Here is a 16,756-nt window from a genome sequence, read left to right as displayed (position 1 = left end):
TATATTGGTCACAACAAGAATTTGAGTCTCTACAAACCTCATGGCTTACACCACTGTATATTGGCTGGACGCACTTAAATGAGGTCCAGGCCGGAACATGTACAGAAACCCAAGTTATAAATTACAAGTTACTCTGGATAATTTTGGAAAGGGGGTCCTTGAATTCACAGGTCTGCCAGAAAGCCTATGCAGGCCAGATCTCCAAAGGCTCATTTGAAAACACAGTACCTTCCTAAACAGACTTTTATCATAAGGCTTTTTGCCCTTTCTTAAACTATATACCACAGGACTATTCAATAGCATTGTAAGGGAAAGAAGAAAGTAAATAGAACTGTGCATTAGAAGGCTTTGTAAACTCTTTAGCAGGGGGTAATAGAAGTGCTTGATGTGAAGCTTCTGTTCTGATCAGGTGGAAAGGCAAGACATTGAAATACTAAGAGTTTAAATAAACTTTGAACATACCATCAGAATATTCCAAATAGGATCATTTAGCCATAATACATAGACATCCCCAACTACAACAACAATAATAGGAAGCACTAATATTTACCGAGTACTTGTGTGCCAGCACTAAATGAAACACTTTTTGTTAATTACTTCATTATTCTTCCTCATATAACAACCCAATGAAGTCAGTACCAAAGCTTAGAAGAAATTAAAGCTTATAGAGCTTCTATAAGGCAGGATAAGCTACATGACGCTGAAGTAACAAAAACCTCAACATCTCAATGGCTTAACACAACAAAAGTTTACTTCTTGCTCATGTTGCACAAACAATGCAGGCTGGCAGAGAAGACGCCACCCATCTTGGGCTAATGGGGCTTTTGTCTGAATTGTGTTTCCATGACCACTGCAGCAGGAGGAAGAAAACATGAGAAATTGCACTCTAGTCCATATGGGCGCTTCCAAATGGAACTGACAGATATTGTTGCTTCTTCTTGCATTTCATTGACCAAACGAGTCCCATGCCCATATTTGACTTCAAGGTGAAGAGAGGGGAGGAGTATGATCCAATTCGTGCCCAGAAGTAACAGAATTGGAAATATTTAATTAACAGCATTGAACACAACCACAGGGCACAAGCTGGTCTGTCCTCTTCTAGAAACAGAGATGTCACAATAACCGTGGAAAATTCAGTTTATCTTTCTGCCGTTGCTCCAAGTGAAAACTTTAAAGTTGAAAATCTCTTTGCTTCAATTGCCCACATCATAACAGAAATTCTCTCTCTTTTCCCTCCGGATCCCCATTTCTGTCTGTAACACCTTCCTATAGGAATTATCATCTTTTCACTTTATTATAATAGAATTTGTGGTCTCCTGGGCATAAAACTCTTTAAAGGGACACATTTGAGTCAGGGGGGTTGTGAGGTTTTTTATTTTTTCCTCCAAAGAAAGTTTAAAAACCTTCATTTTGTATTCAGGAATAAATGAGAAGTGGTGTTATTTATAATTGGCTCCCTCTAATTCAGACTAAATGTAGATTAATCCTAATTGATAAGACATAAAATTTAATTAAACCTTAATAAAGAACCTGGGAAAGAGTTCTCAATAGATGATATCAATGGTAATGTTGGATGCTGCATGCTGCAGTACTTGAGATAAAACACAATTCGTAGAAGTATTTTCAGGGCTTTGTGCAAGTCAAGATATGGGTCATTATCTCAAACAGAGCATTCATTAAAATTATGGATAAATCTGAGAGATGGTGTTCTTCATACAGCTCACCGATAAGAGCCTGGCCCACAAGAACTCCCAACAATCTCCCCAGCCTGTTGGTCAGGAGGACGCTCAGTTCCTTGACCTTGAAGCCACACTGAGTCACAGAAGTTGCTGTCACAGACTACGGTGTTATCAGATAAACCCCAACCCACCGAATATCCCATTGTAGAAATCCAATTAACAATGCTACATAAACATTACCCTTCTGATCGATGTTCCCAGCACGTAACATTTTTATTTCATATACTCATGGTATGTTTATGCGTTCAGGAGTGATTGAGAACTGATCTTTCATGGTCAATCAACCTGGTATCTAATTACTGGAAACATGAATAGAGAGCCCAGGCAGAGGGGAAGATCCAGCTCCCAGGAACGGAACTCCTTCCTTGCAAATGGGAGCGTAGACACTCCAGTTCCTAGCAAAGTGTATCAAAGGAAGCAAACCCAGATACCTCCAGATGTCAGAATTCTAAGAGGAAAGTGAGCTCGGTTGGCACCACAGCAAACTGGAGAGGGTCTGCCTGATCTAAAGAGGGCAAATTTTCTCTACTCTGCCCACAGTTGCCATGAAGGAATGAGGGTCCAATGATGGCAAATCATTTCACTCTTCTTTAAAATTTGTGTATTTGGATTGTAATGTGAAACAAAACCACGTTTTTAAGTGGGAAGAAAAAACTTTTTTCAACAAAGTTTTTTAAAAAAACTTATTCCAACAAAGTTTTTTTAAAAAACTTATTCCTTCCCTTTGGTTATTCCTTCCCTTTGGTTATTCCTTCCCTTTGGTTCATTTTTCCCTTTAACAAATACTTAATGAATGCTTAATATGTCCCAGGCATTGTTGTAGGCACTGGAGATAGAACAATGAAGAAAACAAAGATCCCCGTCTTTAGGAAGCCTATATTCTAGAAGAGGGAGATTGACCATAAGCAATAAACATGATAAGTAAAGCATATGGTATGTTAAATGGGAGAGGTGCTAAGAAAAGACAGAAAAAGCACAGTGGGCAGGGAACTGGAAATCATGCAGGGGTTGCCTATTGATATTTAGACACAGTGGTCATACAGAAGGTGACATTGGAAAACAGATTTGTAGAAGAAGAGGAAATTAGCCATGCAAATATCTAGGAAAAGAGCATTGGAAGAAGGAATGGCCAGTGCAAAGTCCCCAAAGTAGAAATGTACCCAGTGTGTTCAAGAAACAGTAAATAAACTAAGTGGCTGAAATGAACTGAATGAGAGAGAGACTGGCAGGAGGTGAGAAGAGAGAGGCATCAGGGAGGGAGCAGAGCACGTGGGGCTTCCTAGGTCATTGGAATGACTTTGGTTTTTACTCTGGGGTAGTTGCAGAACCATTGGAGTGTTTTGAGTGCAGAAGAGACACAGACAGACTTGTATTTTTACCGGGATCCCTCTGGCTACTATGTTGAAAGAAGCCTGTAGGGATCAAGGATGGAGAGGCAGGGAGACCAGCTAGGAGGCTGTAGCAGCGTCCAGGAGAGAGACAACAGTGGCTCAGACAAGAGTGAGGCGTTAAGAAGGCAATGTAGGTGTTAAGAAGTAGCTAGATTCTGGAATATCCAGAATCTATAAGGGACTTAAACAAATTAACAAGCAAAAAACAAACAACTCCATTAAAAAATAGCCAAAGGTCATGGACAGACACTTCTCAAAAGAAGACATGTATGTGGACAACAAGCATATGAAAATAATGCTTAATGTCACTGATCAGAGAAATGCAAATCAGAACCACGATGAGATACCATCTCACACCTGTCAGAATGGCTACTATTAAAAAGTCAAAAACAACAGATGCTGGTGAGGTTGCAGAGAAAAGGTAATGTGTATACAATGCTGGTGTGAATGTAAATTAGTTCAACCACTGTGGAAAGTAGTTTGGAGATTTCTCAAAGAACTTGAAACAGAGCTACAATTAGACCCAGCAATCCCATTACTGGGTATATACCCAAAAGAATATAAATCATTGTACCATAAAGACACAGTGCATGCAGCCAGGTGTGGTGGCTCATGCCTGTAATCCTGACACTTTGGGAGACCAAGGCAGGTGGATTGCTTGAGCCTAGGAGTTTGAGACCAGCCTGGGCAAGATGGCAAAACCCTGTATCTACAAAAAAAAAAAAAAAAAAAAAAGCACAAAAATTGGCCAGGCATGGTAGCACACCCCTGTAGTCCCAGCTACTCGGAAGACTGAGGTGGGGGGATCACCTGAGCCCAGGAGGTCAAGGCTGCAGTGAGCCCTGATTGCACCACTGCACACCAGCCTGGGCAACAGAGTGAGACCCTGTCTCAAAAAATATATAAAGATATATGCATGCATATGTTCATCACAGCACTATTCACAATAGCAAAGACATTGAATCAACCAAAATGCCTATCAATGGGGGACTGGATAAAGAAAATATGGTACATACACACCATGGAATAATATGCAGCCATACTAAAGAATGAAATCATGTCATTTGCAGCAATATGGATGGAACCGGAGGCCATTATCCTAAGCGAATTAATGCAGGAACAGAAAATCAAATACTGCCTGTTCTTACTTATAAGTGGAAGCTAAACGCTAAATACACATGGACACAAAGAAACAAGCAACAGACACTGGGGCCTACTTGAGGATAGAGGGTGGGAGGAGGGTGAGGATCAAAAAACTACCTGTTGGGTACTATGCCCATTACCTGGGTGACAAAAGAATCTGTACACCAAACCCCAGTGACACGCAATTTACTCATGTAACATATCAGCACACATACCTTCTGAACCTAAAATAGAAGTTGAAAAGGAAAAAAAATCACCGATCGATATAGAAATGTTATTTGTAACGCATTTGATAACATGTATTTTACATTGTCTTCTGAATTTTGCCAAAAAAAAAAATGAAGTAGCTTGACTCTACCTAGATTATAAGGTAGAATCAACAAGAATATCCGATGGACAGGTTGTGGGAAGTGAGAAAAATGGAAGATTTAACGACAACTCTAAGCTTTTTAGGTTGAACAATTGAAAGAACAAGAAGTCTCTATAAATACCAACCAGATCCCACATTTCTGACACAATTTAGGACAGTCAGGATATCCCAATTTATCACTTGCTGTTCAATAATAACGATGGTAATAACAATTACTATCTTTTTATTGAGCATTTACTATATGGCAAGGCATTTTATATGTATATTGCATTTAATCCTACACCCACTCCATGAGCTAGACAGATTTTTAGCCCTGTTTTTCCCCATGAGGACACTGAGGCTCAGAAAAGTTAAATAACTTGTCAAGTTCACTTACTAGTGGCAGGGCCCATAATGAAGCCCAGGACTCTATGGCTGCAAGGCCCATGACCATAATGGCATGGCATACCGTCTCTTCAATTCCATAATTTTCTAACTACTTATCATGAGTCGGGCATAGGCTGAGGCATTTTAAATATGCAATTTCATTTAATCTTTACAATAATCCTATGAAGCAGGATTCATTCCCATTTTCAAATGGAAGCTAATTGAAATATCCAAGCCCTACTTCCCTTGTTCCAAAACCACGGTTCTCCAGGAAAATATGATAGAGCATGCTATGGGCTGAATGTTTGTGTCACCCCAAAATTCATACGTTGAAACCCTAATGCCCTATGTGATTGTATTTGGAGATGAGCTTCTGGGAGGTAATTAGGTCATGAGGGTGGAGCCCTCTTGATGGGATTAGTACCTATTTATTTATTTATTTGTTTATTTATTTATTTATTTATTTTGAGACAGAGTTTCACTCTTGCTGCTCAGGCTAGAGTGCAATGGAACGATCTCGGCTCACTGCAACCTCTGCCTCCCAGATTCAAGCGATTCTCCTGCCTCAGCCTCCTGAGTGGCTGGGATTACAGACGTGTGCCACCACGCCCGGCTAATTTTGTATTTTTAGTAGAGATAGGGTTTCTCCATGTTGATCAGGCTGGTCTTGAACTCCCAACCTCAGGTGATCCACCCACCTCAGCCTCCCAAAGTTCTGGGATTACAGGCATGAGCCACCATGCCTGGCCAGCATTAGTACCTTTCTAAGATGAGATGGAGCACTCTTGAGTTCACTCTCCTTTCTCTCTCTTTCTCTCTCTCTCTCTCTCTCATCCCTCACTCCACCCCCATCTCTCTCTCTTTCTGTCATGTGAAGATACAGCAAGAAGGTGTCTGTGCAAACCAGGAAGAAAACTCTCTCCAAATCAAATCATCTAGAACCTTGATCTTGGACTTCACAGACTCAGAACTGTAAGAAAGAAATTTCTGCTATTTTAAGCCACACAATCTATGGTATTTGTGTTACAGCAACCTGAACTAAGATAGGGTGAGTAGTGTCCCACCCACCTGCCCTGATATTAGCTGGAGGGGAACAAGAAACTGAGTAAAGTGGGAGAGGGAGTACAAAAAGGCACAAGGCACAGTCTCTGCATTTAGGGGGCGTGACTCTCCTGGGGAAGATGATCAATTACCCACAGCCGGCCAAATGCCAATATGTCTCAAGTATGTGCCTTCCTTCAGTGGGTAGCCCACCCACACTGAAGTTTCGCCCCATGCCACAGACACTACTGTACATTGAGGATACAAAGATGGACCAGAGGAAGCTCCCACAAAATCTATGAGCAATGAAGAATTTTGGAGGCATATGCATTCTGTAAATGATTTGCAAGGCTTATTTAAATGCATCATAACTGCTACTGAGCCGAACGTCTATTCCCAGTTCTTTTCCTTAAATGTTAAAGACTAAAGACAGCACTTACCATCTGCTATAGCTTGAGATCTGCTCCTTCCCCCAAGGTCTCCCGACATGGCAGGCCCTGGCTGGCAGTCCCATATGACACAGCACACAACCCACCGGGAACATCTAATAGTCAGAACATCTGCTGGCCTTTTCTCTGCACTTTGCAGCTGTTTTAAACTTGTAACCGTTCCCTCTCTGAGGTCACTTCAGGCTTGTGGACAAACGTGAAGTGTCTTAGGGTATTTATCTCAGTCTCCAACGAGTCTGGGTCCTTGGACTTCTGCTTATTTATTTAACAAATACTTGCTAAGCACCGGCTATGTGCCAAACATTGTTCTTGATGATACAATGGTGAACAAGAAAGATGCAGGTTCTGCCCTCATGAAACAAAGTCTAGAAGGGAAAACAAACTTTGAGTAAGTTAACTGGCTATTGGGAAGATGTACAGAGTATGGCTATTGGGAAGATGTACAGAGTACACCAGAAACATATCATGGTAGATCTAAACCAGCATGGGGTCTCCTGGAGTAAGTGATATCTGAGCTAAGAAATGAAGCAGTTGTTAGCTGGATGGTAGGGGGGACAGATGAATCATTCCAGGCAAAAGGAATAATGTGAGAAAAGGCCCTGAGTCAGGATAGAGCATGTCAGCTTTGAATAAGAGAAAGAACTATAGAACAAGGAAGAGAGTGATGTAAGATAAAGCAAAGATACTGGATCATATTGGGCCTGACAGGTCATCTCAGGGAGTCCATATTTATCCTGAAGGCAGGGGAAAGCCTTTAAATGATCTAAGCAAAGGAGTGACTGGATCTATTTGCATTCTTAAAGATAATTCTAATGGCTGTGTGGGAAGAAATAAGAGAACAAGGAGGAAGTAAATTGCAGTCCTTTGCAATTGTCCAGATGAAAGCTGGCCATTTCCAGTGGCTAAACCATTGGAAATGAAATGGATGGTGTCTAGGCATGTTTTTGGTAAGTGCAACAAAACCTGGTGAGAGACTGCATGAGGTCAGAGACATACAGGCAGCCAACAAGCATATGAAGGTAGAGAAGTTAGCATGGAAGCTGATTTAACCTTTTAAGGACAATGGTGTCATTTTGAGATAGGGAAAACTGAAGGAGGGGTAGGTTTGATGAGTAAGGGTGATGAATTCATTTCTAGACATGCTGAATTTGAGATGACTGCAAGGCACTCAAGAGGATATGTCCAGAAAGAAAATTCAGCCAGCCTCCTATATTTGTTCTGACTCTCCTTATGTAAAGAAGAAACAGCCAGGAAAGAAAAGCTTCTATCTTGTGAGTCTTGTTTGATTCGTGCCCCTGCTGTTGCTGACAAAAACCATGCTGATACATTTCATATTCAGGGATGTGTCAGAACCCATTGTGCAGCACCTTGGACAGCTCTCCCAGTGGCCCTTTTGACAAATCTAGGTTTAAATCAGCCTCCTATGTATCTTGCCTTCTGTCCTATCCCTCACTGCCCCACTGACCTCCTCAAATGCTACACTACAAGAGAACTGGCTGAAAAATTATTCATGCTCAACAGATCCTTCCAAAGGCTGAAGTTCATTCAGGAAGTCAAGATTAGAGTGAGCCCTGCAGAATATAGGGTGAGAGAAACTGGGAAAATGGCCTGGGGAGATAATGGAAAGAAGGGTAGCTTCAGGAGAGGACTCACTTTTTTAAACTTTTATTTTAGGTTTGGGGTACATGTGCAGGCTTGTTATATAGGTAAACTTGTGTCATAGGGGGTTGATGTACAGATGATTTCATCACGCAGGTACCAAGCCCAGTACCCAATAGTTATTTTTTTCTGATCCTGTCCCTCCCCTCACTGTCCACCTTCTGATAAGCCCCAGTGTGTGTTGTTCCCCTCTGTGTCCACGTGATCTCATCAACTTAGCTCCCACTTATAAGTGAGAATATGTGGTATTTGGTTTTTTGTTCCCACATTAGTTTGCTAAGAATGATGGCCTCTAGCTCCATCCATGTTCCTGTAAAGAATATGACTTCATTCTTTTTTATGGCTGTGTAGCATTCCATTGTGTATATGTACCACATTTTCTTCATCCGGTCTACCATTGGCGGGCATTTAGGTTAAATGTATGTCTTTCCTATTGTGAACAGTGCTGCAGTGAACATATGCATGCATGTGTCTTTGCAATGGAATGATTTATATTTCTTTGGGTATATACCCAGTAATGGGATTGCTGGGTTGAATGACAGTTTTGTTTTTAGCTCTTTGAGGAATAGCCATACTGCTTTCCACAATGGTTAAAGTAATTTACACTCCCACCAACAGTGTATAAGTGTTCCCTTTTCTCCACAACCTTGCCGGCACCTGTTATTTTTTTACTTTTTAATATAGCCATTAGCCATTCAGGGCTGGGCACAGTGGCTCATGCCTGTAATCCCAGCATGGGAGGCCAAGGCAGGCAGATTTGAGGTCAGGAGTTCGAGACCAACCTGGTTAACATGGTGAAACCCCATCTCTACTAAAAAAAATTACAAAATTTAGCTGGACGTGGTGGCACACACCTGTAGTCCCAGCTACTCAAGAGGCTGAAGCAAGAGAATCGGTTGAACCTGGAAGGCAGAGTTTGCAGTGAGCTGAGATCGTGCCACTGCACTCCAGCCTAGGTGACAGAGTGAGACTCTGTCTCAAAAAATAATAATAATAATAGCCTTTCTGACAGATGTGAGATGATATTTCATTGTGGTTTTGATTTGCATATCTCTAATCATCAGTGATATTGAGCTTTTTTCATATGCTTGTTGGCTGCATGTGTGTCTTTTTGTGAAAATGTTCATGAGGAGAGGACTCAATGTAGTTTCAGAAACACCGAAGAACTGTGTACACTTAAAAATGCAGCCTGAGTGTAAGGATGTAGCTTTGTAGTGCACAAAAACACTGCAACAACAGTATTGGTTTAGGTCCAAAACTTCTAATTAGGTGATAAAAGAAAGAGCAAGAGAAAAAGATAATTCTTTATGTGCTCACATAGCATCATACTCACAATATACTCTGTTTTGAGAGGGAAGGGAAGGACAGCTTGTAGTATAGAATGTACAGTATAATCTTGTTTATGTTTGCATAGAAAACTTTTCAAAGTCTGGAAAAATATACCCTAAACTGTTAATGGTAGGCATCTCTGAGAGGAGGGATCATAGTGAGATTTTACTTTCTCACCAGTATTTTCATTTTTTATAATTATTCTGTCTTAGTCTGTTTGGCTGCTGTAACAAAAATATCACAAACTGGGTGGCTTATAAACAGCAAACATTCCATGTCTCACAGTTCTAGAGGCTGGGAAGTCCAATATCACTGCCAGATTCAGTGCCTAGTGAGGTCCCATTCCTCACTGAGAGCAACTTTTAGCTGAGGTTTCGGCCTTCATGACCTAATCACCTACTGAAGGCCCCACTATTAATACCATCACACTGGGGTTAGGTTCCAACTTAGGAATTTGGGGAGACACCAATAATCAGACCATAGCAGATTCTATATTGGGTTGACATGTGGCTAATATGCAGTATGTTTCACCAGCTGTGTGGGTATTTAAAATAATAAAATGCTTCTGTACTAGCTGGAGAAAGCCACTGTCCCAAGCCCCACAAGAACTCTCCCCAATCCACTCACGATCCAGCAGGTGAAGGGTTAACACCAAGTACATCCGGGAGCTTCCAGATTCCCTAATATAATTCTAAGGCCAGGGTCCATTCAGCTTGATCTGTTTACAGGCTGGGAAAATTGTTAATTTTTAAAATATCGTCTTTTTCCCCTCCCCAAAAAAGTGGTGATTTTTTTTTTTTTTAAACCTCATGTTGGCTCCAATCAGAATTGCATAATGACGCTCCTGCTGGAAGAATTTTAGAACATCGGTTTGCAATTTTTATTGCGGTCATGACTCACATGTCAAATGACTTTTACATAAAGGACTCACTCTCATAGGCTTACCCAAATTTTAAAAATGATTCTGGTTTGCATTTCGCCCAGATGCAAACTGCTGAATTGGGATTGCTACCCAAGACTCTCCCTGATGTCATGTCATGCACCTGAGTGTGCTCATTGTTTTCTGCAGGCCTGTGTCAGCTCCCTTCCTCCCACTTATTTCATACTTAGCCTCTGTTGCTTAATATTTCTTGTTATTATGTTCTGTCACCCTGACTGCTTTGTAAGCACTGTGAAGACATACAGTTGGGCAACTTTTTTTTTTTTTTTTTGGCCTCACTGTACCTAACCTACTGACTGGTTTGTAGTAGACCTTCAAGGATATTTATTGGCTGGTTCACATCTATAATCCCAGCACTTTGGGAGGCCGAGGTGGGAGAATTGCTTGAGCCCAGGAGTTTGAGACTAGCCTGGATGACATAGGGAGACCCTGTCTCTTAAAAAAAAAAAAAAAAAAAAAAAATACAAAAAGTTAGCTGTGCATTGTGGCATGCAGCTGTGATCCCAGTTACTTGAGAGGCTGAGGTGGGAGGATCATCTGAGCCTGGAGGTCGAGGCTGCAGTGAGCTATGATCGCGCCACTGCATTCTGGCCCTATTTACTGCTATTGATACATGTTATTTGCAAAGGGATCCTCTTCCCTGGTTACTACCACAATTGTCACTGCATGGTTAGTGCTTGGACAATACAGAGCCTATTACTGGAAGCTTGAACAGGACTGGGGTGAGAAATACTCTCCCATCTTAAGGGGCAGAAATTATTTGTCTGCCTGTTTGTCACAATGGGCATGGATTTTACAGACCTCTCTCATCCTTAATATTTTTATCTACTCTTTTCTGATAACAAATATTATTCCCTTTTCACCTAGAATGTTTGTCACAGGACAAAAACTCTTTACCCATCCCATATGCTTCGTGCCAGACATTAGAAACCATCTTTGCTCTTAGCAGCTTCCCTGTGTCAGGAAGCCAAAGTGCCTCCAGCCAGATGAAAGTCTTCAGTATCCTGATGATTGGTCAGTGTATGGTTAATGAGGGTGATCCAAACCAACATCATAAGAAAATCCCTCCAATTCCAGTGGTTTTGCTTATTTCTCATGCACATAAAGCACAGTGGGTGTGTATCTGATCAACAGGCAACTTTCTTCCATACAGTGATTCAGGGACCCAGGCTCTTTCCATCTTACAGTTCCACTTTTCCCTAAAGCTTTGGGATTATCTGCACTCCGCTGGCAGAGAAGGAAAGAGAAATAAAGAAGGAAAGAGGGTACCCACTTCTTAAAAAAAAAAATCCTGACCTAACACATGGACGTAAAGATGGGCACAACAGACATTGGGGAATACAAAATGGAGGAGGGGCGAAGTGGGGCAAGATTTGAAAAACTACCTATTGGGTACTATCCTCACTACCTGGGTGACAGACTCATTTGTACTCCAAACTTCAGCATCACACAATACACTTTTACAATAAACCTGCACATGTACCTCTAAAATAAAAATTGGGGGGAAAAAAAAGAAGAGAAACTCTCACAAAACATAAATAAATAAGTAAAGCTAACCCAGAGGTAACACACATCACTTCTGCTCGTGTTCCTGTGATGAGAACTAATCACATGACTCCCTGCTGATGTGAGGGAAACTGGGAAATGGCATTGCTGGCCTAGAAGTTGCCTCACAGCAACCACTTCATGCTGTAGAAAGGGGATCAGGAATTTTTCGTGGATAGCTAGTCATCTGCCACAGCCAATGAATTGCAAAGGACTCAGATGATCTTCTAATTAGAATTAGAAGATCATCTAATGAGACTCTTAAGAAATCTCCAGGCCAGGCGCCATGGCTCACACCTGTAATCCAAGCACTGTGGGAGGCCGAGGCAGGTGGATCACTTGAAGTTAGGAGTTCAAGGCCAGCCTGGCCAACATGGTGAATCCTGCCTCAACTAAAAATATGAAAATTAGCCGGGCGTGGTGGTGCATGCCTGTAGTCCCAGCTACTCAGGAGGTTGAGGCAGGAGAATTGCTTGAACCTGGGAGGTGGAGGTTGCAGTGAGCTGAGATCGTGCCACTGCACTCCTGCCTGGGTGACAGAGTGAGACTCTGTCTCAAAAAAGAAAAAAAAACACAACATTTTCAGATGTATTTATTTTAATAGACAGGATCTCACTCTGTCACCCAGGCTGGAGTGCAATGGTGGGATCAGAGCTCACTGCAGCCTTGAACTCCTGGGCTCAATCAATCCACCTCCTTTAGTCTCCCAACTAGCTGGGACTACAGACGAGTGCCACTATGCCTAGCTATTTTTTTTCTTTTAGAGAGATCAGGTCTTGCTATGTTGCCCAGGCTAGTCTCAAGCTCCTGGCCTCAAGCATTCCTCCTGCCTTGGCCTCCCAAAGTGCTGGGATTACAGGTGTGAGCCACCACATCCAGCCTATTCTTTCCAAGTCTCTTAACACTCCTGTTCCCTGTCACAGGATATAGGTTTTTATGCCAATGGGTAAAGACTTCGAACTGGGAGGGGATTACGCAGTGTGACAAGGTTATAACCTACATAAACCTTTAAATTAGGCTTTAAGCATGGTCTGCTGCCATAAAGCTTGTGGGCATCGGGAAGCCAAGAAAGCATCCTACTATTCTTTGACTGAAATTAGTCTCCATTCTCTATGTGACTGCTCTTCACCGGGGCATCGTGGTGCTGTGATCAGCCACACTTCCTGTCCTCGAAGTCCGAATCAAGCCTGTGAAGGAGGCCTGGAGTAAACTCCCAGGACACATGTCTAATACAGCTATTTTCTTTTTTAAAATATAAGCAACTGCTATGGTTCCATAATGAACATTTTTATTTTTAAAGTACTTTATTTCATAGGGAAGAAATGTAATGCATTCTTTTCCCCCAAAATAATAAAGAAAATTGCTACTGGGAAAGGTTTGGCATTTGAAACCTAGTGGGAGATTTCTCCAGCAGATGGTTTAGTGGCAAAAAGCTTTTAAGAATTTCTGACTGCTAGAGAAAAAGGGAGAGGGAAGGTGGGGGTTGGGGGGAGATTGATTTGATGTGATAAAGAAAAGATGTATCCAAAGAAAGCAATTCTTATTCAAGTTCTGATGACTCAAATGATCCATAGACTAGATCACAGATTCCAAAGCCTGACTGTGCATCAGAATAGCACGGGAAGCTCATTTAAAATACCGATGGAATCAGAATATCTGTGGGTGGTGACCAGACATGCATATGTTTTCAAGCTCCATAGGTGATTCTGTTGAAATGCAGTGGCCTATCTCTTTGTTTAATTCTGATGGTAGCTACGGAGCTAGGCAGTACTATTAGCTTAGCAAATATTTTGTACTCTTAACCACTTGGCTAGCATTTGCTGTATACCCAAGCCCACCAGCAGCAGGCTCTTTACTGGGTCTCTCATCTTTTTACAAAAAGCATTTGGATGATATACTTGAGAACCCCATGGATGAGGATGCCAATGCATTTGATTATTTCATTTGGAAGCAAGGGAGGCAAAATTCACAGCCAATCCACCCAGCACTCTCTGCAGAGAATCACAGCTATGTTACAGCAAATAGCTCTGTTGAATACCTTTGGCTGCATCCCCTGGGAAGGCAGGATGGTGTCCTGGGAGGAGCAGAGACTGTAGCAGATTGGCTTTAACTCCCAGCACTGCTGCCTGCTAGCTGGGGGCCCAGGATATGGTCTTGCAACCCTGTTTGTTGTTTGTAAAACTGGAAAGAATTCTACTGACCCCACAGTAATATAAGTTTCAAATGGGGCTGGGCACAGTGGCTCATGCCTGCAATCCCAACACTTTGGGAGGTCAAGGTGGGTGGATCACCTGAGGTCAGGAGTTCAAGACCAGCCTAGCCAACATGGTGAAACCCCATTGCTACTAAAAATACAAAAAAAAAAAACAAAACAGCTGGGCATGGTGGCCGGGACCTGTAATCTCAGCTACTCAGGAGGCTGAGGCAGGAGAATCACTTGAACCTGGGAGGCATGGGTTGCAGTGAGCCAAGATCACGTCATTGCACTCCAGCCTGGGCAACAAGAGCAAGACTCCATCCAAAAAAAAAAAGAGTTTCAAATGGGGAAAATGTAAGAAAAGCATCTGGGGAAGAACTGCCATGGAGTAGGAACTTTATAAATGGTACTCAACTCACTACATTTCTTTTAACCTCCTTACCCCTGGAAAGAGGAGAACCAATTAGCAACAGCTAAGAAAAGACATTCACGTTTTCCCAATACTCCTGAATTTTCTACAGAAGTGTTATCCAGGATTGAATTTGGAGACAGGCGTCCTTCTCTATTTTCCTTTATGGAAGTTGGCTACCACTGTGTAGACACTTACCTCCAGTCCCAGGTGTGACCCCAACCAGAAAGCCTCTCCTAAAACATGGGACCAATCCTGGGAAATGCCAGATATGGCTTTTGTAACTTAGGTAATAGAAATGATCTCTGTGAGTCCCACATGATCAAATACAAAATTATACAGGATTCAAATTAATCACATGGACAGGCATAAAACACCAGACTCTAAATATTATTTACCCAGCATCAAGCAGATGTTTGTTTCCAAAGCTACAATCTCCTCTAATTGGCTGACGCTGTGCTGCATAGACTCCAATGCAAGCTTATGTTCTATAATGAATGACAAATGCCTAGAAGAATCCTCTGTGAATTGGCAGCCTCCTCCTCTAGCATGCAAATTATGCCGAAATCCCATCAGCAGACGCAGATAAGCTCATCTGCATGATTGGCAAACTAGTGGATAAACACACCCCAGGATTCATTGTCCAAATTCAATTTGGTGGTTTCATCTCCATTTTCAGTGATCATTTATTTGTTAATTTATTCATTAGCCAACATGATGAAGCAGCTATTCGGAAACAGGCACTGTCTTAGGCTTTAGGAATACAAAGGTAAATAAAGATATGGTATCTTCCTTCAAGAAGTCCACAATGAAGGAAGTGAGACGAGGCCGGGAAAGAAAACGAACTAGGAACAAGTACAAAACTAGAGATGTGGGCAAATGTCAGTGGTGATACAGAGGAGGGGTGATCAACTCTACCTACAGGGGTTGGAGATGGTGCCACAGATTTTCATGGTGTAGCTTAGAGGAAGATGTTAGCTAGACAGACAAACTGTAGAAAGGGGGGTTTCCATCAAGAGTGTTCTCTTGCTGTTGCAAGAACACTTGACGACGTGCGTCCTGTTCTGGGAACCACAGGAGTTTTATCTGGCTAAAGCAGAAGGTGCCAGTGTCTGTTCTATTTTGGCTCCTTTAAAAATCCACCCAAGGCCAGCTGTTGTGGCTCATGCCTGTAATCCCAACACTTTGGGAGGCCGAGGTGAGAGGATCGCTTGAGGCCAGGAGTTTAGGACCAGCCTGGGCAACATAACAAGACATCCCCATCTCTACAAAACATAAAAAATTAGCTAAGCACGGTGAGGTGTGCCTGTAGGCCCAGCTACAGGGAGGCTGAGGCAAGAGAATCCCTTAAGCCCAGGAATTCAAGGCTACAATGAGCTATGATCTCACGTCACTGCACTCCAGCATGAGTGACAAAGTGAGATCCTGTCTCTAAATAAATAAGAAATGTTTTAAATTAAATAAGTATAAATAAAAAGCTTTTAAAAATAAAATCCACCCAGGTGGACATGTAAACTGCACAACCCCTTTGAAAGGCAGCATGGCTATGTCTATTGAAATTTAAAATGTGCCTGTCTCTGTAATAATTATGGAGGCAATGGATTCAGGTCCTCATGGCCCAGTTAGTTTTTCTCTGTCTCACAAGCATAATTATACATTTCCTCCACAAAATGTGTGATCACGAGGGGAAAAAAAAAATCTTGGGTGGGTTAACAGAGGTTCATATTCATTATGGAAATACATTATGGTTGTGTTTTCTTTCCAAGGTCTGTTGTCCTAACAAGATCTTAAGCATTGTGAGAAGAAAGGCTGTGCCTGTTCTGTGAATCCTGTTATCAGCAGTGCCTAAGATAATGCCACCACACAAGACCTCAGCAAATATTTAGTACAGACATACATACTTGGATAACTGAATGAATGAATAAAACATCTCAAAGCCTAAATCTACAAAAATTTTAAAAAATAATAAAATGCTTATGTCTTGTTTGTAGTAGCAAAAGATCAGGGAAAAGTGATCTATAAGAGACTAGTTAAAAAAAATTATAGCACATCTATGTAAAGAAATACTATGTAAATTAAATACTACGTAAAAAGGCATGAGTTAGCCGGGTGCTGTGGCTCACACCTGTAATCCCAGCACTTTGGAAGGCCGAGGCAGGTGGATCACTTGAGGTCAGG

This window comes from Pan troglodytes, chromosome 18 (genome assembly GCF_028858775.2).
Source record: "Pan troglodytes isolate AG18354 chromosome 18, NHGRI_mPanTro3-v2.0_pri, whole genome shotgun sequence".
NCBI classification, from domain to species: Eukaryota; Metazoa; Chordata; class Mammalia; order Primates; family Hominidae; genus Pan; species Pan troglodytes.
This window is presented reverse-complemented; position numbering follows the sequence as displayed.